The sequence below is a fragment of the Balaenoptera borealis genome (assembly GCF_965194805.1).
Source record: "Balaenoptera borealis genome assembly, chromosome: 18".
Lineage (NCBI taxonomy): Eukaryota > Metazoa > Chordata > Mammalia > Artiodactyla > Balaenopteridae > Balaenoptera > Balaenoptera borealis.
Window position 1 is genome coordinate 67,085,945 of NC_138877.1, and position 24,614 is coordinate 67,110,558.

Consider the following 24,614-nt stretch of genomic DNA (forward strand, 5'->3'; position numbering starts at 1 on the left):
TTGCAGTTTTTCAAAATCAGCCTTGAACTGCTTCTAAATAGGTTTCTCTGTGGCAAGGTATTCTTGTGTTATATTCTGATCATCTTTATGGCCATTTCAGAATTATATCAGATTTTAAATAAGAGCTATTTAGATTTATGAAGGGCCAGTAGCGCTGCATGGACAACTTTGTTTGGTGATAATAAGAAGAAACTGCAATATTTGAAAATGAAGTAAATGTTTGCTCCCACCTCAACATCCAGGTCTGCCTTACAGCTTCACTTCAAAGCTCAGTGAAGGGCTTCCCTGGTGGTGCAGTGGTTAAGAATCCGCCTGCCAATGCAGGGGACACGGGTTCGAGCCCTGGTCTGGGAAGATCCCACATGCCGTGGAGCAGCTAAGCGCATGCCCCACAACTACTGAGCCTGCGCTCTAGAACCCGTGAGCCACAACTACTGAAGCCCATGAGCCACAACTACTGAAGCCCACGTGCCTAGAGCCCGTGCTCCACAACAAGAGAAGCCACTGCAATGAGAAGCCCGTGCACCGCAATGAAGAGTAACCCCCACTCACTGCAAATAGAGAAAGCCTGCACACGGCAACAAAGACCCGATGCAGCCAAAAATAATAAATAAATTTATTAAAAAATAAAAAAAAGCTCAGTGAAAATATTCTTACTGGTGCAAGATCAACTTGAATGTGCTGGAGACAGTAAATCAGGCATCTGTCAGGTGAAAGGTACAAACTCAGAATCTGCTTTCCCTTGCACTCTGCCGTGTGGCTCTTATGCTGAATCCAGCATAATGAATTTCTCAGCATAGAAATTTGCTGAGAGGCACTTTCTGAGGATGGGGGATTCTACTGCAGGCATTTACAAAGTCTTTCTGTGGCCAGACACTCAGAGACCACCTCACATGGCTGTGTGCCTGAAATCCAGCACCCACCCTTGCACACAGGTGTCATGTTGGGAAGGCATTAAGCTGCCATGGAACCCTAATCCTAATCCATTCAATAAAAATCAAGTGAGGGTCTACTGTGTGCCAAGGTCTGTGCTAATTGAGGGCTACCAAGATGACTAAGACATGGTTCTTGCCCTCAACGAGCTTAGAGTCTCATGACAGAGACAAACCATGTAAGCAAATAACAGCCAGGGATGTAACTGATGCAGTGAGTGGTAGGTAGTAAGGATAGGAGGGGACAACAGAAATAGTGATAAACACTGAACAGGGGAAGAGACACTTGATCTGCCTTTTAAAGGGTAAGTAGGAGTCAGACAGATCAAAGAAGAAGCTAAAAGAGCCCAGAACAAGGGAGTAACAATAATAGAATTTGTTGAGCATTTTCCTATGTGCCAGGCTCTGCTCCAAGTCTTTTCCGCATATTATCTCATTTAATCATCACAACAATACCATAAGGCAGATTCTATCCTAGTCCCAAAACACCAGAAGCTAAGGACCTTGCCCAAAGTCATACTTGTAGAACCTTAAACAACAAGATGTGTTCAGGTAACTATCGTCATTTTGATACTGCTGGAGCCTGGAGTCTGGTGGACACGGGGCCAGAGAAAAGGCCAGAGAAAGAGGGGCCAGATCTCAAGTAATCTGAATGTTATGCTAAGAGATTTGGATTTTAATCCTGTAGGATGTTAAGAACTAAACATTTAAAGATTTTGAAAGATATATCTGGTAGCTATGGTCAAACTAGAGTCAGGAAGCGAATTAGGAGATTATTAAAACAATACTGGGGAGAATGAATGAGCCCTTGAGCTGAGAGTGAGAAAGGGCGAAACTGAGAGACGATAGGGTGGTCTTTCCTGTATCTCTGGTTCCTGTTCTTCAGAGCATGTGGTATCAATCCCTCAGTAGGGGCCAGATGCAGCCAACAAAACCCACATCTGATCTATTTCACAAGGAATACTGATGATTTGATTGAAATGTATAGGAAGATTTAAGTTTGCAATCAATGTTTAAATAATTTGATTTGTAAAATGTGTAGATTTTGACTTGGTTATATAAATAGTGTTTAAATGTTTGACAATTTTTGCTTAAGTAGGTTTATGAAGTAAATCAATTAAACAATAAATAAAGCACACACACACAAAAAAAGAGTGGACTTAAAATATTCAGTAAACTGTGTCGTAAGCAGATGTGCTGTCGTCCAGGCTTTGTTGTTCCATTTACAGAGCACAGGCAGAGTATATTTAGCATAATTCTTAAGGGTCCTAGAATTTTCAGCATAATAAATGAGCATTGGCTTCAACTTAGTCACCAGCTGCATTAGCCCCTAACAAGAGAATCAGCCTATCTTTAGAAGCTTTGAAGCCAAGCACTGACTTCTCCTCTCTAGCTATGAAAGTCATAGATGGCATTTTCTTCCAATAGAAGGCTATTTTGTCTACATCGAAAATCTGTTCAGTGTAGCCACCTTCAGTAGTTCTCTTAGCTAGATCTTCTGGATAATTTGCTGCAGCTTCTACATCAGCACTTGCTGCCTCACTTTGCACTTCTATGTTATGAAGACAGCTTCTTTCCTTAAACTTCATGAACCTCTGCTAGCTTCAAACTCTTCTTCTGCAGCTTCCTTACCTCCCTCAGCCTTCATAGAATTAAAAAGAATTAGGGCCTTGCCCTGGATTAGGCCATGGACCAAGGAAATGTTGTAGCTGGTTTGATCTTCTATCCAGATCACTAAAACTTTCTTCATATCACAGCAATAGGCTGTTTTGCTTTCTTATCATTATGTGTTCACTGGAGTAGCACTTTTAATATCCTTCACGAACTTTTCCTTTGCATTCACAACTTGGCTAATTGTTTGATGCAAGAGGCCTAGCTTTTGGCCTATCTCGGCTTTTGTCATGCCTTCCTCACTAAGCTTAAGCATTTCTAGCTTTTGATTTAAAGTGAGAGATGTGCAACTCTTCCTTTCACTTGAACACTTTAGAGGCCATTGTAGGGCTAGTAATTGGCCTAATTTCAATATTGTTATGTCTCAGGGAATAGGGAGGCCCAAGGAGAGGGAGAGAGATGGGGAACGATCGGTCAGTGGAGCAGTCAGAACACACACAACATTTATCGATCAAGTTCACCATCTTATATGGACGAGGTTGGTGAGGCCCCAAACAATAACAATAGTAACATCAGACATCACTAATCACAGATCACCATGAAAATATAATAGTAATGAAAATGTTTGAAATATTGTAAGAATTACCAAAATGTGACAGACACAAAGTGAGCAAATGCTGTTGGGAAAATGGTGCCGATACACTGGCTTGAACACAGTGTTGGCACAAACCTTCAATTTGTATTAAAAAAACAACAACAACAACAAAAACACAATATCTGCAAAGCACAATAAAGCAAAGAGCAATAAAATGAGGTCTCCCTGTAAAACTTTGAAGAGTTTTATTAATACAGAGCAGTGACGTGTACAACAAAATGGTACTTGGGTTAGTTGGTTTTCGTTCAGTTTATTACAGCCGGCACATGTGAACTCTGACCTACGTTCTGTGGTTGCTCCTTCAATAATAACTAAGACTCTGCTGTGATGGAAAATTCTAGGGTGTGTATCATTTGTCTTTTGCTGAAGTATAAATATGAGAGCTTTATGATTAACTGATTAAAAGAGAGAAAAGTTTCATAATTAGGTTTTATAGAGCTATGGATTTTGCATTATGTGGTTTACTACAAAAAGAAACATTGATCTGAGACATTAGACCACTCTGATTAAATTTATGGTACATTGGGAATACTTGGGCCAATTATAGGATTAAGTGTTCACTGTGCTGATATAATTCCACCTAAAATAAGGCTTATCTGGTGATTATTTTAAACCCCTTGACTCAGTCTCTTCTATATTCTCATTTCTTTAAAATTTTTGCCCACAGAGAGGAAATCGCACACTTAGCTTTCAGCAACTGAAGTGAAATTCAAGAACCCATTTAAGTTTTAAATCTACTTGGACAAATTTATGGAACAACTTATAGTTTTAGATCTTGTCATTTGTTAGATTTAACCCTAAAATAAAATGAAAAGTTTTTAATGCCTTATAATAGATAGTTTTTAAAAATGACTGGAACATTTATATGATAGAATATTATACAAACACTTTTAATCATGTTTTTCAAGATTATTGAATTACTTGTGAAATGCTCATAGCATAATGTTAAGTGGAAATAAGACAGGACATATAACAACATGTTCAATGTGATCCCACATATGTGAGCTTACACACATGCATGTGCAGATATTTGGGGGCTGGAGGTTCTGGAATAAAGTCTACAAAAGTTTCACAGTGGATATCTCTAGGGATGGCATAACATCAAATTTCTATTTTTCTATTTATTTATGATTTTCTAAAATTTTGGAATTTTCTACATTAAATATTAATATGTCTTTGTTCTTTTACAATTGAGGAAAAATAATTTTGTAAATGGTTGTTGCCCTTCAAAATAACTTTCTGGGAATTGCACAATTATTGCAATGATGCTGCCTTTGCTCACTTTTGTAATTACCCCCAAATCCATTCCATGGGCACAAATCAAAAGCAATGTTTTTACCTTATAACCACATTTCATTTTTTGTCTTATTTTAGAAAATGTTCTTATTCTGTTCACTCATCCATTTTTATTCAATAGCCTTGACTTCAGACAACATTTGGCTGATTCTAAAAGTCAATTGTGCCTTCTTATGACAAAAATTTGCTATCCTGAGGGTATTTAAAAGGCTGTATTAAGGGTTCTGTATTAGTCAGCTCAGATGGCCATAACAAAATATCATAGACTACATGGCTTAAACAGTCGAAATTTATTTTCTCACAGTTTCTGGAGGCTGGAAGCCCAAGATCAGGGTGTCATTCTGGTCAGTTTCTGGTGAGGACTCTCTTCCTGACTTGCACACAGCCACCTTCTTTCTGTGTCTTACATGGAGGAGAAAGAGAAAGCTCTCTGTGTCTCTTCTAAAAGAACACTAATCCTATTGGATCAGGCTTCCACCTGATGCAGCCAAAATAATTAATTAATTAATTAGAGTTTTGAGCATTGTTTGCCATAAAGCATACTGTCTCCCCAGTTTCCTACTACGAAGACAACATCCCTTTTTTTGATGAACAAGTTTTAAATGCCTTTGTTTTATAAAATGACTTACAATCTATTCTGCTAGATGGCCTATTTCTTTTCTTTTCTTTTTTTTATAAATTTATTTATTTTTATTTATTTTATTTTTGGCTGTGTTGGGTCTTCGTTGCTGCGTGCGGGCTTTCTCTAGTTGCAGTAAGCGGGGTCTACTCTTCGTTGCGGTGCATGGGCTTCTCATTGTGGTGGCTTGTCTTGTGGCAGAGCACAGGCTCTAGGTGCACAGGCTTCAGTAGTTGTGGCTCATGGGTTCTAGAGTGCAGGCTCAGTAGTTGTGGCACATGGGCTTAGTTGCTCCGCAGCATGTGGGATCTTCCCGGACCAGGGCTCGAACCCCTGTCCCCTGCATTGGCAGGCAGATTCTTAACCACTGCGCCACCAGGGGAGCCCAAAGGCTTATTTCTTTAACGCAAATTAGCTCATATCTGATTGAAAAATAGGAGAATGCTATTTGTATAATCCAGAAGTTGGGTTGCTTCTTCTGTCATTTTTCTGAGTACATTATTTCCCCTCACTGAAAAGAGAACGACCTTTCTCAGCACTAAGGAAAAAGTTTTAGAAATACACAAAGATCTTAAGACAAAGTCTTAAAATCCCATAGAAGTGACTTTAGTGCAATCAGTGGCTGGTTTAATGACCTCATAAACCACAACATTTATTTTAAGCCTATTTGGGGAAGCTACAATTACAGATAGAGACGCTGCAAAGACATTTCTCCCTAAAAAAAAACAATCGCTGAAGAAAACTTTACCCTGGATTACATGTTTAATGTTGATGAAACTAGTTACTATTAGAAACGCACTGTGCATGAATCCCAGGATTTTAAACTGCAAAGAATCAATATTGAGTCCATAGACCAACATACAGGTTTCACCAGACCAGTGTTTTGTTGGATTATAATCACTTTTATCCATCTCTGGTTACAAAATGCTGTGGATTTTGAGGGATCAGTCCAATCCCATTTTCCCCATGAATTCTATTTTGATTTTGTTTTGTTTTCAACGCAGCACAGTCTTTATTCAGTGGACAAAGAATGGAGAAGCAGGAACTAAGTTCACAGACCAACTTCCCCTGTTATTTTCAATCCACGATTTGTAAGGCAAGGTTTTCAGCAACATATATATGGAGTTATTGCAAAAGTGCCTGTACCTAAAATATCTTATACAAATAAAAACTTATAAATTACATCATTTTATAATCACTCCCTGTCCCCTCCTTTGAAAACTCAGCTCTTCTTTCTTTTTTTAAATAAATTTATTTATTTATTTATTTTTGGCTATGTTGGGTCTTCGTTGCTGTGCACGGGCTTTCTCTAGTTGCGGCGAGCGGGGGCTACTCTTCTTTGCGGTGCGCGGGCTTCTCATTGCGGTGGCTTCTCTTGTTGTGGAGCACGGGCTCTAGGCGCACAGGCTTCGGTAGTTATGGCATGCCGGCTCTAGAGCGCAGGCTCAGTAGTTGTGGTGCACGGGCTTAGTTGCTCCGCGCCATGTGGGATCTTCCTGGACCAGGGCTCGAACCCGTGTCCCCTGCATTGGCAGGCAAATTCTTAACCACTGTACCACCAGGGAAGCCCAAATCTCAGCTCTTCTGAAAAGGCTTCCTAATCATCACCCTCCCTCTGCATCCCCACTAGTTTAATTGCTTCCTCCACCCCTTCTCCTTTACTCCTATTTCATGGAGCCCTGCCACAGTTTATTACATTTCTTACTCACTGAACTCTGCAATCCATGAAAGAAGAAAGACTCAGTTTTACCATGTTAGTCCCTGCACTTGATTGTACAGAGCTATTGATGCCACATTAAGTGACATTGCCAAGATGGGAGAGGCCAGCTCTCCAAGTGCAGGACAGAGCACGTCATACTGTTCACCGTGTTTCTGATGTGCACCACGTAGTGACACTCAGCAGACGTGTCTAATGAAACAGGTACCATGAATGAATGAACTGACAGCCTTTCCCATGTTTATACCATCTTCCCAGAGACATTCCCACATGTTAACTTGGTATTTTTCACCACACCCAAGAGCTGGCAAGATCAGGAAATGTTGATCCCACTTTGGATATAAGGAAACTGATCTGTAGACAGGCAAATGGGCTGGAAAAGCCCATGGTAAGTGACTAAGCCTGGACTTAAAGTCAGCCAGCTTTCTGGCCATGGCTCTTTCCATTCAGGCCAAGCTCCTACCTTATTTTTTTTAAACCTTTGCCTCAAGTTTCTGGACCCCAGATTCAGTTTTATGTTAGATTGTATAATGATTTATGCAACTGACACACCCATCCACGTACATAACCAACATCTGGTTTGTTCTCATACTGTTTTTAGACTGGATGTCATTTGTATGTGAGATTTACATTTTTATAAACCTGCATGGAAGTTTAGAGAAAATGTCTCTCCCGTAAACCCAGAATTTCTGGGCTCCTGGCTTTTGCAATTGCCTGTACTCCCCACGTGGCCTCTATCCAAGAGTCTTTGCACATACTGTTCCCACTTCCTAGAAAGCATCCTCACTTAGTGAAGAGTCATTCAACTTTAGATCTTACTCAAGCATCTCCTCCTGAGGGACACCTTCTATATCTCCACGATTAAACCTAATTCTCCAGTTATAGGTTCTCATAGAAGGACATAACTGTCCCCCAGATCCCTTGTCATAGATACAATTTTACATGAATGTGTGTGATTATCTGATGGCTTTCTGCCTCATGGCAGAGACTATGCTAGCTATTCCTAGCCCAGAACTTGGCACGTTACTGCTGGGCCCATCCTGGATTCATCTTCTTATTTACCTCATCTTTTGCATCCCAACCACCTGGCTGCCTTCCTGGTTCTAGCCTATGTACCCAGATCAGTTTTGCCCAAACTCTCCTTAAATAATGTCTGAGGCTTGCAGTTCTTTCCCTTGTAATTCCCTGTTATGATGCAGGAGCCCTGCTGATGTGGTGGCGAGATGTGGGGTGGGATGAGTTCTATAGTCCTGGATGAAGTCTTGGTCTTTTTAGTGAGCCTGTGCCCCTGGGCTGTGACCAGCACAAGGGCATCTCACTTTTGTTTCATTTTGTTTTGTTTCCTGCACCCGTTAGGTGAGACAGGAGGGCTAGAGGGGCCTGGAGTTAGGTATTTCCCTTCCCCACGTCAGTTTGGTTAGTCTTTTGTAAAACCCCAGTGGGTTAAGCTCTTTTAAAATAGGTTCTCTCGAGAATAGGCCTTGTTAATAAAAAGAATTTTCTGGGGCTATTTCAAACTGGCTACTTTCCCCCTCCCCCTGCCAGAAGTACAAGGGGATATTTTTTCTTCTGGTCTTCGCAGTGAGAATGTTGTAGGGCTCCTGGAGATAAACTCATAAACATGTGGGACCCCACCCCCTTCCAAGACTGGATCTCCTGGACTTTTTAACTCTCAACTTGTCCATACTGAGCCTTCAGAAATTCGTCAATAAAACTTTAGGTTTTCCTACCCAGGTACTGGTTCCTGCAGAGTTTTCTGCTCCTTGGCCTCGATCTGTAGTACAGTTGTCATTCTCTCCACTTGTCTCTTCAATTTTGGGGACAGTGGTTTGCCCTGTGACCTCATTTCTCTGATGGATGTAAGAAGAGGTGTTGATTTTTGGTTTGTTCAGCTTTTTTCTTGTTCAAAAGCTCCTTACATGCTGGACCAGAAACCAGAAGTCCAGGTTTGCCCAAACTCCATCCAACATGGGAAATGGCTTTCGGCTCAGTCCTGGCTGACTTGCCCTTCCTGCACTCTTGCTGACGTGTAGTCCCATGTGGGCTCCCCAGAGGATGAACTCCACATGACTCAGGACAAGAGATCTTGTAGTTGGTGTATTTCAGAACAGCTAATCTGATTTTTATGTAGGCAGTCACCCAAAGTTCATAATTGAACAGGCCTAAATTTCTTCCATGGATTTTTATCAGATGCCATTCAAATCATTTGAGATTATTTATATAGAAAGAGTTTCACGTGATAACAAGGATTTCATGTGATAGCAAGAATATTTATAAGAGGCCTTCTTATTAATAAGAACAAAGAAAAAGGGACTTCCCTGGTGGTCTAGTGGGGTTAAGACTCCGTCCTTCCACTGCAGGACACTGGGGTTCAATCCCTGGTCAGGGAGCTAAGATCGTGTATCCCGCATGCCGCCACCAAAAAAAGAAAGAAGAAAATTAAGACAGACAACGGTATACATGTCTCCACCTCTGTGACTGAGTCAGTCCACATTTTTTGCAATGTTCACTGGCTGAGAACACTGATAGGCTCTGGAGAAATTACTAATGAGTTTACCATCTAATCAAAAAGGCAAAACTGACAGGAACGATTGTATCCAAGGCATTAATCGTGCAGAGAATCGGAACACTCACAGAAGGAACAAAGGCTGAAGATTAAAGAAGATGAAGAAGGAGGCCAGGGTCTTACTTGAATCGCTAAGGAGAAAGAAGTCAAGTGGAGCTGTGATGGGCTGATGCTTCTCAAATATTAGCCGGTGTTTTCCCCTCATCCCTCCCGCCTACATCCCAATTAAACCATTTTGTGCTCATTGCCTCAGAGGAAAGGTGTGGCTTGGTGAAAAGGAGAGGATAACAAAGAATCCATTATCTTTTGTGGTCCAAAGGCAGATGTCGTTGGAGAGATAGAAAAGCTTGGACAAAATGTTTGTTGGAGATAACAGGAGACATTTTCTCCTTCCCAGACTAGAAAGGTTTCCAGAACTTGTGGAACATAAAAGAGAGAGACAGTTGGCAAGTGCATGTGTGAGCATCTCTGTGTTGAGTGAGTCCATCAATAACAGGAAGGGAATATTGAGATGCAGCTGAAAGCGTCTTGTACCTTGCCTCCTGATTACAGTGCCTGGGAGGCAGCAAAACCCACCAGAGAGTTGATGAGACCCAAAGGCAGAAGACACTTGTACTCTTAGATAGAGCCCCAAAAAGGAAGCAAGACCCTCGAGAGGGAGCATATCTACACATGGATCAACAACTAAAGACCCAATGAAAGGAGGGTGTCTCTGTGGACAGATGCCATACAGGACCAGAAGTTCCCCGTCCCCATCTTGCCTTGGCACTCCCTAAGCCTGTCCCTAAGTATGTATACCCAATGGAACTCAAATTGAGCATTTCTACTCATCCCAGAAGAATGGGACCCACATTAAGTTAGGTTGAATTCTAGAAAAGTACAAAATATGTTTATGGATTTAAGTCTAGAGTCACACCTGCAATCAGCTAATTGGCAAAGTTTGGTCCATCTCAAATTTAATGAATATCGCTTATGTGTCAAGTACTAAGCTAAGCATCTTCCTCTACGTCATGTTCACCACAACCTATAACAAAGAAACCAGGCTCGGGGAGTTTAGGTAACTTGCCAAGATCACCAAGCTAGTGAGTGGCAAATCAAGAACTCCAACAATGGCCAGATAACAAAGCCTGTGCTCTTAACTTTACCTCTATTCTGACTCCAGCTGGAGGGCAAAATACAACGGTGAGATACTCTCTACCTGCCCTCACTGAGCTGACGGTCTAGAATGAACCAGAGGGTGAAGAGGGCTTCCAAGGAGACTCACCCAGTCTGGGTGAGCAAGAAGGTGCAGGAGCAAACAGTCTAGGTCATCCTTGATCTTCACGAAAAGGAAATCTCAGTGAGAGATTGGAAGGCAACCAGGCGTAGATTATCTACTCTACAAGTACTATTGGTTTTGGAATCAGAGTTTGGTGCAAACCTGGTTGTGTGGAGTATCAGCAGTGTGGCCTTGGGCAAATAACTAATCTAACTGAACTTCACTTTCTTTACCTTGAAAACAGGAATAATAATACCCAACTCACAGGGCCATCGTATGGATGAAACATTCAGCCTAATAACGGATTGGGAATCAATATGCATTAGCTCCTTTGCCTTTCCTCCAACACAGAGCATCCTTGAGAACTGCCACCCCATCCCGAGTTCTTCCTAGTTGAAGAATTCCCAAATTGAGATACCAGGTGAACCTTCCACAGTGAAGGCAAACCCAAGCTCCTCGAGTTCTCAGTGTCAGATGGACATAGTCTGCCTCTGAACCAGAGTTGACTTGCACGGTCTGGAACATTTTGAAGTCACTTCAACTGAGTTATTCCATGCTGGACCCACCAAGTCTGGTTATAATTTAAATGGCTTCTGGTTGCAAAGCACTGGCCATAATCTACCTCTTGCAGATACTATTCTCAGCCTAGCCCTCAGAGGTCATGTTTCTAATTTCAGCGAACCTGTATTGAGTTCCCCTAAGCGAAAGCACATGGTCTCTGCCCTCCAGGAGTTCACAAACTGGAGAAGGAAAAAGATATATACAAAAATAACTAACACAAAGCAGACGGATAAATTCCACAAGAGACAGTGAAAGTGCCCTGAGACATAGATTTATACTGACTGAAGAGGGAGTCAGGAAGGTTTCTTAGAAGAGCTGACATTTGAAGTTGGCCTTGAAGGATGGCTGTGGCTGCACCTGAATAGTATGAGGAGTCATAAGAGAGTAAATAGATGGAGATTTCCAAGCAGAGGGAATACCTTAAGCAAAGGCAGATGCCTTAGAAAGCCCATAGTGTATCCAGGGATGAGATGTGACCAAAACTGATGTGTGGTAGGAAGTGGCCCTGGATGGCCAAAATATGGAGGGTTTCTAATGCCATTTGAGCATCTATCTTACATGGAACGGAGAGTTATCACAGATAGTTTTGTAAAATGGCTAAAACAATACTGGATGAGTGGGGACAAATATAGTGATTATTACATGCTGTAACTAGAGTAATTAAGTGCATCCTTCTGAGTAATTATGTGCTAAGGAAGTAGTATCATTGGGATAAAAGTTTGACCATCTGCTACTGAATTTAACGCTTTTTGCTACTAATCCTAATCCAGGGGTTGTCAACTCTGGGTACAAAATAAGGTCATCTGAAGAATGTTACCCAAAAAACCCGTGTCTGGTTCCCACTCCCATAAATTCTGAGGTACCTGACCTGGGACGGAGCCTGAGCATTGTTTTGTTTTCATTCCCCAGGTGATTCTAATGTTCAGGCAGGTTAAAATCCACAACATGTGGGCTCCGGGCCAGCAACATCAACATCACCTCGGAGCTTTTTAGAACTAGGAAAACTCAGGTCCCAACTCAGACCTACTAGATCAGAATCTGCATTTTTCACAGTGTCCCCAGGTAGTTTGTGGGCATCAAAACGTAAGAAGCACCTGTATATACAAAACTGCCTATTCATTCCCCACTTCTGCCAAGCCCATGTTAGCCTGGAAAGGGAAGAAATAAAAACCCCAAAGCCCTAGATATAAGATTATTACTGAATCACATAACAGAAATGTGAATAAACTTATCTCAAATTTGCCAGGTAAGGGCTTCATTGCATGGCACCAGATGACTTGAAAAGGGAGAGAAAGGGGAAAAAAAGTGATTGTTTAAGTAGAAGGAATTCCTGACAGAAGGACTAAGTCCTAAAATAGTCTGAGGCAGATGGGGGCCAGCAGAAGCCTTCAGTGACAGGGATGTGACCGTGACTTAGCACGTGTTCCTGACACGGCAGTCCAGGCTCACGGGACAGAGAGTCAACGCCCAGGAGCTGCTCCTGGTTCAGCCCCGTGCTGCTCTGAGGACACAGGGCTTACTCTTCCACCTCCATCCATTCAAAGGACCACGTATCTATTGTCATTTTTACCTGCAACCTTTAAGGCCCAGGCCCCCAGTGTGTTCAAGTTAAAAGAAAAAGCTCAAGACCAGCCATCGGTTTGTGGTAGCTGGAAGCACAGACCATCACAGAGACAGAGAACCAAACCCTCAACTGTCTGAAGCTGCTATGGTCTAAGTGTTTGTGTCCCCCCACCCCAAATTCATATGTTGAAACCTAACCCAAAGGTGATGGTTCTGGTAGGTGGGGCCTCTGGAAGGCGATTAGGACATGAGTGTGGAGCCCTCATGAATGGGATTAATGCTCTTATAAAAGAGACCCCACAGTGCTCCCAGGTCCCTCCTGCCATGTGAGGACAGACCGTGAAGTCTGCGACCTGGGAGAGGGCCCTCACCAGACCATGATGACACCTTGATCTCTGACTTCCAGCCTCCAGAACCAACCATGAGCGTAAATGCCTGTTGTTTATAAGCCATCCAGTCTGTGGGATTTTGTTATAACAGCCTGAATGCGCCGGGATAGAAGCCATTACTAAGCACCACCTGAGACCCTGCACACACCCTAATCTTGTCAGCAACCCCACCCTTTTGAAACTTTGCAGAAGAAAGAAGAATGCAACACTGTTACTGCCTTGATCTTTATCACATACCTCTGACCCTGAGTCCTGACTATATAACCTTTCCCTGTTCCCCAGGAGGGGGACACAGTTCTTGAGGCGCTAGCCTACTGTGTTCCCTCTTTGCCTGGCAAAGAAATAAAGCCACTCTTTCTTTCTCCTCCATAACTCTGTCTCCCTATTTCCGTTTGGCATCGGTGCACAGAAAGCCAAGATTTTGGCAACAATATTACAGAGAATGATAAAGGGGGAAGTAGGTTAGGTACCAGTACTCTTCTGGGCTCACCAATATTCAGGCAGGGAGATGAGAAGGCATAGTGGTGTCCTTGCTAAATGTGCTAGGTAAAATCCTGGGATGACCCCCATGACTTTCACCTTTGTAAAATGTTATGGAAAAACCTGAACGAACTTTTTGGTCCACACAATACAATCCCTTCCCCATTGAGTGTGGGTGGGATTTGTGATATGATGAGGTACCTCCTTTGTGATTATGATTAAGGTTATACTTAAAGGGATTTTTCAGTTGGCTTTGAGTTAATCAAAGGAGACATTACTTGGGTGGGCCTAATCTAATCAAAGGTGCCTTTAACAGGTGCAGGAGTTTTCTCCAGCTGACAGCAGAAGAGGAAGTCAGAAAGATTCCAAACACAAAAGTAAGGGAATCCCTTTGAAGATGGAGAGGGTCAAACAGCAAGGAATGTGGGTGGCCTCTAAGAGCTGCTTACTACTGACAGCCAGCAAGGAAACAGGGACCTCCATCCTACGACACTAAGGAACTGAATTCTACCACCAGCTCGAATGAGCCTGGAAACAGATTCTTTCCCAGAGTCTCCAGATAGAAACTCAGCCCAGCCAACGTCTTGATTTTGGTCTTGTGAGACCCTAAGCTGAGAACCAGCTAAGCCCACCCAGACTTCTGACCTCCAGAACTGTGAGCTCATACAGGGGGAGTGTTTTAAGTCTCTAAATTGGCAGTAATTTGTTAGGCAGCAATAGAAAATTAACACACCAAGTGAGAGAGAACAGTGCAAGATAAGTCAAGCGGTCACCACGAAGCCCTGAAGGCTCCAGTTGGACCCCAGCATAGAAGGGATTCCTAAAGGGACTTACCCAAGCTCTTACCTGGGAGACCTGATCAAATCAGAAGTGCAATCGCTGAAGCCAAGATCTTTCAGAAGTGCCAGGCCTTGGAGGGGTGGGATGGACCGGAAACTAGGAGATGAAAAGATAATATTAGAATTTTTAGTAGGTGCCTAAATTTCACCTCTGCATCCCTACCTGGGGTAGGGTTTAGTTGGAGACAATAGAAAACTGCCCAAGAGATGAGATGCAGAATTGCCATTAGCAAGCTCAGGACTGCAGCCCGGAGCAGAGTTAGACAGTGAGGGTTCAGGCGGACTGCTGGAGTCAAGGCCACAACACAAAAGGAAACCAGGGAAAGAAGGGGTCGGTGGAGGTGCAAACTAGCTAGACAGCTGTCCTCATTCGCCCTCAGGTACAACTCACCTTGCACAGACCTGTTTTGTTCCTGTGAAGTTTCCTTCTTCAAAGGTCCACCTCTGTTCTTCTCCATCATCTTCTTACTCTCCCTTCAAGGACCAGGAGAAATCCCATCTCTTCCAGGAAATCTTCCCTTTGAACAACTGCCTGAAGTCACCTTCCTACCTCAGAACTTCAACTTTCAGTGAAAGATCCCCGATCGATAGGAGGTGCTTCCTACCTGATTAGTTCCAAGGGCAATGACCTCATTTCTTCGAGCCATAACCCACCCCATTTTGAGGCAGTTTTAATGGCTAAAGAGCTCCTCCTCGCACTTAATAACTGCGTAATACCACACAGGTGAATCCCTCTATGAGGCCTTTCCTCATTTTCCTCATTTGCAAATGGGAATGAAATCAGTACCTTTCTCAAAAGATAGTTGGGAGGATTAAATAAAATATTCCAAGTAAAAGGCTTTGTACTGTGTCTGACACATAGTCAGGGCTTGATAAATGGGGTTGGTTGTTACACTGTGGAAAAAGATGCTGTAATGCATCTGTTACAATGTCTGGTGCCCTGTAGCACTCAATGAGTGGCAGCTCTTATCAGCTATGGCAGCAGTCTGAAGCCATTCAGAGTCTCAACCCCGCTCTTTTCAGCTGATACCTTCCAAATATATAAAGACAGTTGTGTAAGCTGCCTGAAATAGAATATATGATCAATAAATGTTATTTCCTAAGTGTTCTCTTGTCCAAGTAAGAGCTCACATTACAGGTCTTCTTCTTCCAGATGCCCTCTACCAGGTTTATAACTGCCTCTCTCCAAATGAATCCCCCTCCCAAAACCAAAGAGAGATCTGCCCATGTGACTAAATATTCAGTGAATATAGACGAGGCATAATCTACCTTCATCTGGAAAGAGCAGTTCTCCTAATTTGATGGAATTATTTTTTCACATATAAAATCTGGACTTCATATTGATTACTTACATTTCCATCCATGCCTCTCTAATTTAATCCTTCAAGATGATTTGAAATTTTTATTCTATTGTCCATCATGTTTGCTATTCTTTTCAACTTTGTCATCTGCAAATTTGAGAGCCCGCTTCCCAAGCCTCCATCTCATTTAGCACTAATTTTGTTCTTACATCTCATCTCCTAATGGATTTTAAGATGTTTATGGGGAAAAAAAAAGAAAAAATTCCATGCTATATAATATCCTCTACAGTTGTAGCTTTTAAACTTTTGTAACTGAAACCCATAGTGAGAAATACATTTAACATTGCAATTCAGTTCATTTACACACACGCACACATACCTCCTGATATAAATATTTAAATATTTATATCAGGATATTTATTTATGATACCCTCTCATATTATCCATTCTATTATATTTATTATTATTATTACTTGTTGGTCAAGACCCACTTGATAAATTTCACGATCCATTAACAGATCCTGGTCCATTGTTTGCAATATGCTGTTCTATAAAATGGCTTTTAAAATTTTCCACTAAAGTGGCAGAGAAGAGGTCATCTGTGCTCTGGGGCAGGGGAGAGGTAGCAGTGCTGCCGAAAGAAATCTTTGCTTTATCTTTAAAACCCTTGAGAGTGTTGTACTCCACTGTACAATATATCTGTGCTTATTTTAATAGACAGCTAATGAGCCTTTATTTTTTCTAGTAAAAATTATAATCCATGAAATGCATTCTATTTTTATTCCATGCTTCGTTTGCCCTTTGGTACTCCACCAGAAACCCACTGACAGATGGGTACCCCAGTTTGAGAATAAAAGCTCCACAGTTCCAGAAACAGGGCTAAGCACATAACCATTTCTCAGTAAGAGCGGGTTGGCTCATTGATAGGCTGTTTCTCTCAAGAAAGGAGTGTGTATGAGATAGGATGAAGTAAGTGCTCCATTCAACAAATATTATTTGACTTTTTCTCAGGACGGGAGGGGGTGATGGGTTAAAGGGATGACTAGTGAAACATTGACCAGGAAGATGGGCTTTGTAAGGAGACAGTTCCCCATGGGTCTCCCACGTTTCTGCACATCTTCTGAGCAGAGGTACTGACTGCCTTTCTTCTGGGCTGCCTTTTCAAAGAGGTCTACGTACAATCAAAAAGCCTTAGAAAATATGCTCAAATATAGAAATAGTGTTTCCCTCTGGAGCAAAGGGCAGTTTTGTTCACTGTCCAGTATAATAAAGGTAATGTGTCCCCCCAGACGATGGTCAGGCTGGCTCATAGCCCATTATAAAAGATTTGGGTTCCCTAGGTTCAGGAGTCCTCTCCTGCAACATACCCCACTGCACGTGCAGATGCTACCTTGCCCTCTTTATGTTCCCCTGGGGAAGGTTTGGGAAACTACAGCAAATGCTGATGTTCTGGCCACTGCTGTTACTGTGAATGATACACTATCCTTTATCTCAGACCTAGGATGTCTCATGTCTTCTGCCGGTGTACATGACATTGCGGTGGGCTAGCTCAGCTGGACAGTCTCACATCACTGATTCCAACAGACAAGCCTATGTCTTGAAGTAAAAAAGTATACTTTTTATTCTTTTTTTTCCTTTATTCACTTAATAAATAAACACATACTGAGTGCCTAATCAATGCCAGGAAATTTCCAAGAGGATGGGGATGAGGGGAACCAGCCTTAGACAAGGTCTCATAATAAAACACAGAAACCCCATCATAAAACCAAGTTTAGTGAGGGAAGACAGAAAATAAACAAGTAATCCACTAAGCAAACAAAATCATTTCAGAGAGTGTAAGTGCTAGAAAGAAAATAACCCAGGATGAAACAACAGAGTGATTGGGGTAGACAGGGAAGGCTTGGGGCTGGTGATCAAGGAAGGCCTTTCAGAGGCAGTGGAACTGGACCTGAGACACTCATGACAAGGTCAACCAGTAATGAGACGGTCTTGGGGAAGAAGATTCCAGGAGTAGCTACTGTAGATGCCCTAAGGCAGGAAAGAGGATGATGTGTTTCAGAAAAACCAAAAGGCCACGGGGAGCATCAAGGGAGGTGGGGGTAGAGAGGTGGGCAGGGTCCCAGGAGAGGGCCAGGTCTCAGGAACACTGAGGGGCTTGGGAGGTCCTGAATGATCATCATTTCCTCTCTCTTTCCCTTCACCCCTTCTGGCCCTTCTCCTCTCTGAAACTGTCTGCAGGGCACATTCTTGATGGAGCCCCTGGGTGGCTTTCTCCTTTGGAAAGTGAGTGGTAACTGCCCTAAGACTTTAATTTACAGTCCACAGAAATATTTGCATGATATGAATGAAACTGTGAAGACTGAGAGTATGTCTGGTGCATATCCAAAGGCCGAATTTCAAACACCTGGCATCATCGAGGAGGGACTTCTGGGTAGATGCCCTCTGGAAACTCTTGTCACACCAGTCGATGGGACAGACTCCTTCCCGTTCAAGTTTAATTTTAGGATGTAGGCACTCATCTCTGAAAGCAAAAAATGAAGAGTGGCTTCCAGTGGCTTGTTTAAAGAGCTCCTGAGGCTTCCTAAAGAGTCTTATTTGGCACTCACCAACGAGTGGCATCCTGAAAGGAAAGAAGAGGAAATGGACCCAACGTCTTGTGATGAGGAAAGTCATTGGATAATTATATCAATTCCTCACTTCTATATGAAACTCATAAATAGGGTAAAACTCATTGAGTCAAACTAACCAAATTAGTTAGATCTCAAAATGGAGTAAAACTACTTTAGTTAATCTACTAATTAAAAATATTGGGATACTGCAAGTTAAAACTCTAGAATACAGTATAAATGTCAAAAGAAACGCTATCTTATTCTTTCTAGTAAGTAGAGCAACTTGAGATTACCACTACCTTGGACTTTCCAAAGAGATCCTGCAGAACCTGACTCACTTAATAGAATGTTCTATGATATCACTTGATTCAAACAACGGTGCAATTCATGCAGTCTATAATTGTATATATGATTTTTAGTTCCCTTTAATTCAACAGGATTCCCATAACTTCATCTTTAGGGGTTGTTTTCTTAGCAAACAAATTTTTCATAGATAATTCACAGGTCAACTCGTCAGCCGTCTTTCTCACAAACACCATACTATTTGTGTCTCCATTAAGGTGGTTGTATCAGAGTCCTATGATCATTTAATCACAACTGATGCTGTCTTAGGGAGATTGAAAACTACTGGAGCAGAACATAGCTATCTGAATTCTCTGATACGAGCAAGAAATAGAAAAAGGCTGCCATCCAGGTAAGAACCAGAAGCCTGTTTCAGGGATCTGGTCCAGGTCGGGTGGATCTGAGACTGTATCCAGCAAGCACTGTATCTACAGACTAGGTGGGGTTGGACCACACATCAAATGGCTCTGGATCTGAGTCCTAATGAGATTCTTCCCAAAGCTCAGTTAAGACAAACTAGGAGTTTCTCAAAATGGCTGTCACCACGTTTATGTTTTCGGGTATGGAGAAGTCATTGCTTTTAGGTTCAGAAAGATCTGAAAAGGCTGGTGATGGGAATTTCCACAGCACATGAATTTCTGAATCCCACTTGATCCCAGCCACATGGCACATGCAAAGCCAGACTGCCACCTACTGACACGCAGAAGGGGTGGCCTGGCATTGTTCTGTTCTTAGTGTAACAAAGATGCTGTTGATTACAAATGGTCTACTGAACCCGGCTGCTTTTTGAAAACCCAGTAGAAATGAAGCAGTCATTGATTTGAGACCTGAATTATATATATATATTTTTAAATGTTTGGAGAAAAAAATTCTCTGCCCAAACATATATAATATCTGCTGATGGGTCAAAAAGAGAAGGTAAATTTGGCATGCGGAGATTGACGGGGGCAAATACGGCTTCATTTCAAACAGCCCCTCCTGTTTCTTCAGTATAAGAAATGAGAGGCAGCAGACTTGTACCACTTAACTGAAGACTCCTCGGAGGCAGGAATTATATCTTACTTACATTTCTTTTTCCCTAGGCCCGACATCTCTCAGTGCATTTTGAAAGCAAACAACAATTGTTAAGTGAGTGTTTACAATTTTAATAATACTTGTAAAATTAAAAACCAAATCAGAGGCTCATAAAAAAGAACCAAGATAACCCAAGGTTTAAATCCTGCCTCTGGTAGCTGTGTACTTTGGGCAGGTGACTTAACCTCTCTGAGCTTCAGGTTAGAATCTTTAAAATGCAGATGACATGACCACTGGGTTGATCTATGGGGATTAAGTGACACAATGCATATGATGTGCTTAGCGCAGTGCTTGGCACACAATAAGTCTTCAATAAAGAGAAGATTTTTTTAAGAAGTAAAACAGGCCTCGGGTCCTGTCTGCTGACCCTGGGCTATGAGCTCATCTCCAACTCAGGATCCTGCAGCCTCAGCTTCCTCGGCAGCTTCCAGAGATTCTTCAGCTGGCCGGCCACTTGCACACACTTGACACGTGAGCACAAGCCAGAGAACCATGGCGGAGCTGGCTGGGGAGGCAGGAGATTAATTGAAGACTTTTATTATTTTTAGTTACAAAACTGCAGGAAAACAGTTCCTGTCGGCTGGTGCATCTCTGGCTAGAAGGCAAAAACGCAGGTGGGAAGAGGGTTGGCCATTAATCATAAGGAAGCAGGGAAGGAAACTGAGACAGGAAATGTCAACAGCAAGATGTCCTTCCTCTGGGTCACTCTGAAGGCACATCCACAGGCCAGCGCGCTCAGTGCCGGGCCCCGGCTGCAAACAAAGCCAGTCCAGAGGAAACGGCAAGCAATCGAATGTCAAACCAGAAATAAATCGGGCACGTTTCCCTTCTAAAGCAAAGGGACTAGCTCCTCTTCTATCTGGCTCCCAAATTCTGGGAATCTGTCTGGAAAGAAAATGCTTTCATATGGATGAGAGTTGAAGAAGATGTCAAAATAGTGGAGGACAGGAGCGTAGCTTCACATAACTTTTCTGAGCCTCAGTTTTCTAGTCTGTGTAATGGGGATTTGCCCTCCTCCCAAGGGGGTTTGGAGACCAGGAGCGTAAGCTGATGACATTGGGCTTGTTGTGACTCTTAGGAATTCTTTTGACTCCTCTCATGATAGAAAATGAAAACCCAAACCTTGACAGTCCCTTTTGCCCCAGTCAACTGAGGCAGGGCAAACCCAGTCCGCGTGGGGACCCCTCAATCTCTGCTGAGGATGGGAGACGCAGTTCCTAGAGGCGCCCCATTTGTGCCTTTGATTAAAGCTTCTGAAGAACATTTACTTTCCTTTTGATTTTGTTAAATGTTGGCTTTTCCAGACAAGTATTTTTTTAAAGGAATACATTTTGTTGATATTACAGATTAAGCCCTAAGGGATAAATGAATGAAGTAAATGCTTATGTTGTGATAGCTTTTATCCGTAAAAAATCTTCTACTCCCAATACTGTTTTTACCTTCAGATATTTCAGCGTTGGGGGGAGTGATTCAGAACACAGGCTTGGAGTCGAACGGATATGAATTCAATAACTACATCATAAGCCTTCAGTATGAATTATTTGGCATTTAAGCTCATCTATGCCTCAGTTTGCTCATCTGTAAAGTGGGAGAAATAAACACATGATAGGTAACCTCTCACTCAGTGGTAACTAGTGAGTTTATGATGCATCTGGACCATAAAGTTTCCCAGTCTTATTTTTTAATAAATTGGCAGGCTCATATTCATTCAGCATTTATTCCAGACCTATAGTCCCTGGGCATCATATGAAACAATTAATTTGCCAGTGAACAGAGCTGGATCACTCAATCTAGTTGATGAGAGAAACGCACAAACAAATTATTGCAGTTCCAATAAATGCTGTCCCAGAAGAAAGTTCTACATTCATTTGGTCTCCAAAGAAGGGCATAACCACCTCTGCTTGGGTAGATCTGAGACTTCACAGAAGTGGAAATTCATACCTGGTCTCATTGGATGAAATGGAGTTTGCCAGAAGGAGGAAAGGAAGGACATCCCAGGAAGACCAACAGTATACTCTGAAGCCATCAGAATACAGTACCGTAACTTGGAACAATTCACCAGCTCTGGGGCTGCAGCATAAAATACATAAAAGCAAGTTCAGGAGATGGGGTTTAGGGAAGCTGGGGCCAGGTCACAGAGAGCAGAATATTCCATTCTAAGGAGTCTGGATAGTATCTTGAAGGAAATGAGTAGGTTTTGAACGGTTTTAAACAAGGGAGAAAACAATCATAGTATTTTTAAAAGACGAGTCCAGCAGTCTGATTGGATTGGAGAGAGACCCAGGGCAGTGGTGGGTTAAGCGCCCACTCTGATGGTTTGGGCCCAACAAGAAGACATGAAGGCAAATCACAGGAAGGAGAGGAAGACACAGGGAAGAGAAACGTCAAGAAGGTGTCATTGGTAAGACCTAGAAGTCCTTTGACATTTTTTGAGGAGAGGGAGAGAGGTGTGGTGGAAGGAAGGGAAGGGGGTAAACAGTGGAAAATTCTAACTAAATGAACCTTTTAAAAATAAAGTTACAGGTGCTGGGAATGCGGAAGTAAAGACCACAGCCCGACTTTCAAGAAACATGCATCATCCAAGGAAGAACACGAACGGAAACCAACAACTATGGAACAGGGTTTATTGTCTCACCTTGACTGCTGACTTCTAACCTCCAGAACTGTGAGACAATAGATTTCTGTTGCTTAAATCACCCAGTTTTGGAGCACTTTGTTAGGGCAGCCCTAGCAGACTTCTAGAAGAGCATCCGTATGAGAAATGAAGGCCTCAAAACATTTTCACAATCATTCACACTGCAAAGAAAGTGCTTTGATCCCACCTTGTTGTCACAATGAAAAGAAAAGCTTTTACCCTGAGCTGTGGGCAGAAGAAGCTCTGGAAAGCGGCTGAAGAGGAATGATCTGGAGATTAGAACAAGGAGTGGGTCTTTCTGTGACTATCTCCTTTCATCCAATCAGAGGAAATCAACTTTATTAGCATGGCCTCCTCTGCTACCACTTTCACTGATAGTTTAGGTTTATAGTCAGTGGTGTTATAGCAAATACAGAGTAAATACATGTACAGCAAACTGGCTCTTCAAAAGAAAAACATGTACATACATGTTTATTACAGATTTTAACGATATGTAGCATTTAATTTACAAATAATAATACCCTTGGTTGTAACTTGTTAGCCAATTGATTCTCATGGAATGCTTTCATTGATTTTTACCAAACCCTTGCATCTGGAGCCAACCTCTAATTGCAATTAAACCATGACTGATAAATGGAGTTGCTTCCCAATCCACTAATTCTTCTCCCAATGAATGTGCTGTCATTAAATCTGATATGTGATTTTCTGTTAAACTATTTCTCACCCTTGTATTAATTATATTCATTAACTGAACACGTTCCAGCTTCGGCAATAAATCAAGCTCTAATTTACCATGTCTACTGATTTCCATGGTGTAAATACTGCACAAGGACCAATTGCAAGCTACCGATGTGTCATCACTGAATGCAGATTTGGGGAGAAATGCCCAGTAGTGCCCCATTATGTAGCATTTCCACCATTCAGAGGCCATAGATGTAGATAACCCAAGAGCATAGGCTAAATGTACTAAAATATTTAGGCAGTGATGGATTTTAAGTATTATTGTCTTTGTTTTTGGTATAATGCATCTAATTGTAAGTTTGTATCACTTAATTTTGTATAACAGCTGTGTTTAACAACCAGCTCTCAAAATACCTAAAAATTTAACAACTGGCTCTCCTGGGCTGGTGCAAGCGAGCCCCAGCACACCACTGCATGTGGCTATTAACAGCTTGTAGATTTGCCCATTACGTGAACACAGGCAGAGTTTCCAAGCTACACCCTGAAGAGGAAATAATTGCACCTAATACAATATTACTCCTTCTCTTCCTACCACTCTTGCCCCAAGACGCAACCCATAGAGTTCAGCATCATCTATCATTAGTCATGAATACTGATTATATTCTTATGGTGTACACCAGCCTGTGAGCCCTTAAGATCAGGGACCGTGTGGCCACATCACCGAGCAGAGTCAGATACATGGTAGTTTCTCAGTGAATGTTTGCAGACCCAGTGACCTAAAATTATTACCTAGTGTTCCAAGCAATCACAAGTCTACTTAGGGTGCATGACTACTTTTTCCCCTTCGTTGTCCCTTTTCTGATCAATTTATAGACAAAATGGCATAAAACTAAACAGACAAAATGAACTGGGCCCACAGTCATTCTTGTCTTCCTCTTCTAAGCTTAGTTGTTAAAGAATGGCTGTTTGGCTTGGTGGGGGAATGAGCAAAACTGTCTGAATATCATCCTAGGAGCCCTCTCTGGATGGCTTGGACTCCAAGTCAGCTGGCATCAGCAGAAGGGGCTGCATCCAGTGGGACCAGTAACTTTCTCCCTCTAGAAGGAAGGTACATAATGTGCTATAGGCCCCGAGGGAGGTCTCTAAGGGCTGGACGGCTAATATTCCCAGACAACTTCTACCTACAGTCGGCTGCCCAAGCCTAGATTACCTGCTACCAAGCAAGCTCTGTATTCCCCACTGGCCTGGGTACTCTCTCTCACCTGTGCTGTAAAAAAAGAGTCCTGCAGAGAGGTGGGGTCCAGCCACTGGGGTGGAGACCCACACTGAGGGTCTATCAGTGCCCTGGCCCAGCACAACTTTCTGAGACAATGAGAAAATCAGGGATAGAGCCCTTCTCTTCTCTCAACGCCCCCGGCCTCTGGTAGTTTTTCACTTCCCCAGTAAAGCCTGTATTATAACCCAAATGGTGTAACGCTGTTGAATT

General features: G+C 42.3%; 1 long non-coding RNA gene across 1 annotated transcript in view; it reads left to right on the plus strand.

Moving 5' to 3' along the window:
• Positions 1–24,408, plus strand: part of LOC309616034 — a 94,021-nt gene extending 69,613 nt beyond the window's left edge. The window contains exon 5 of the long non-coding RNA XR_014237219.1: positions 243–24,408. This is a non-coding gene — a long non-coding RNA (uncharacterized lncRNA). The remainder of the gene's footprint in view (positions 1–242) is intronic.
• The last annotated feature ends 206 nt before the right edge of the window (positions 24,409–24,614 follow it).